This window comes from Colobus angolensis, unplaced genomic scaffold (assembly GCF_000951035.1).
Source record: "Colobus angolensis palliatus isolate OR3802 unplaced genomic scaffold, Cang.pa_1.0 Scaffold142, whole genome shotgun sequence".
NCBI lineage: Eukaryota > Metazoa > Chordata > Mammalia > Primates > Cercopithecidae > Colobus > Colobus angolensis.
In genome coordinates, this window is record NW_012114511.1 from 4585972 (window position 1) to 4587837 (window position 1866).

Sequence of the window (1866 nt, forward strand, 5' to 3'; positions counted from 1 at the left end):
GGTTCACGCCATTCTCCTGCCTCAGCCTCCTGAGTAGCTGGGACTACAGGCGCCCGCCACCACGCCTGGCTAATTTTTTTGTATTTTTTAGTAGAGACGGGGTTTCACCGTGTTCGCCAGGATGGTCTCGATCTCCTGACCTCGTGATCTACCTGCCTCGGCCTCCCAAAATGCTGGGATTACAGGCTAGGCCTGGCTAGGCTGGGCGCAGTGGCTCACACCTGTAATCCCAGCATTTTGGGAGGCCGAGGCAGGATGGTCTTGATCTCCTGACCTCGTGATCCACCCATCTCGGCCTCCCAAAGTGCTGGGATTACAGGCTTGAGCCACCGCACCCAGCCAGAATCTCCTTTTCTTAAAGTATCTGTTTGAGCTGGGCCAGGGCAAGCTTACCTGGAGGCTTTCCTGTGACCAAATCTGAACTCACTCTACCTGATGTCCATTGTAATCTCCATAATGGTAAGGACTATGTCTGTTTTATTTATCATTGTATTCCTCCTAGAGCCTAGCACAGGGCCTGCCACATGGCAGATACTCAATATTGGTTCAATGAATGAATGATGAAGTCAGACAAAGACACTAAAAACAAGGTAAGAGAACCAACCTTTAAAAGGGCCAATGTTTAGTTTAAAGAAGAAGCAAAGAAGAGGAGAGGTAGCCAGGAAAAGAATGAGAGACAGCAAGATAAGAAAGCTCAGCACAAACAAGCAAGATAAAAATAGCCTCTCGCCACCACTGTCCTTTTAAAATTACTTTCTATATTTGAGCCTAAGTGACAAGTGAAATCTCCTCTGTAATTTCCCATGTGTTCAGTTTAATGAATTTCCGGCAAATGGTTTCAGTATTGGAGGGCCAATTTGGACATTGTGGGGGTGGGGTTGGTGAGAAAATGAGGGGTATGGAAATAGACTAACAAATTGAGTCTAGAAACCAAATGAAGAGGTGATTGAAGGCATGTGAGGAAGGAACCAAGTCCTGGAACTTGTTCAACTCCAAGAAGGACTGGGAATTGATCTTGCTCTAGCTGGTGTCACCATGATGTTTCCCTACATGCTGTAGAGGGAGCCCACAATCCCAGGCTGCCTTGCAACTACGCTTTGTAGCACATTGCCTATTGTCTAAAGAGCTTCGTTTAAACAGAAGGCAATATGTTAATAACAATTTCAAACATTAGAGGGAATAATGAGACTGTGGCTCTTTCAGGTCCAACATGCCTTCTACATAGCAGGTATGCCATACATGTTAAACTGAGTCACAGTGAGGGGGTTGAGTTATGGAAGGAAAGCACGGGAATGCCCAGTCCACCCCTTTGCATCTGTCTGTGCTGCGGGCCAAATGCCTTCAGTTTTTCCATAGATGGAGGACGGAGCTCTGAGAGGCCACAGGACCCAGAATACAAAGTCCTTTTTATTTTAGTCCTTAAAATTGACAATGACAGGCTGGTCATGGTGGCTCATGCCTTAATCCCAGCACTTTGGGAGGCTGAGGTGGGCAGATCACTTGAGCCCAGGAGTTCGAGACCAGCCTGGACAACATAGTGAAACCTGGTCTCCACAAAAAATACAAAAATTAGCTGAGCATGGTAGTACACACTGGTATTCCCAACTACTCGGGAGGCTGAGGCAAGAGAATCGCTTGAACCCAGGAGACACAGGTTGCAGTGATCACGCCACTGCGCTCCAGCCTGTGTGACAGAGTGAGCGAGACTCCACTTCAAAAAAAAAAAAAAAAGAAAATTGACAGTGACCATGCAGCCCACAATTACAAGCAGAATTACAGATTTTTTTTCAGGTTCTCAAGTATGCTGCTTTCTTTTATGTGAGTGTGTGTGTGTGTATATGTGTGTGTGTGTGTGTGTATTTTATT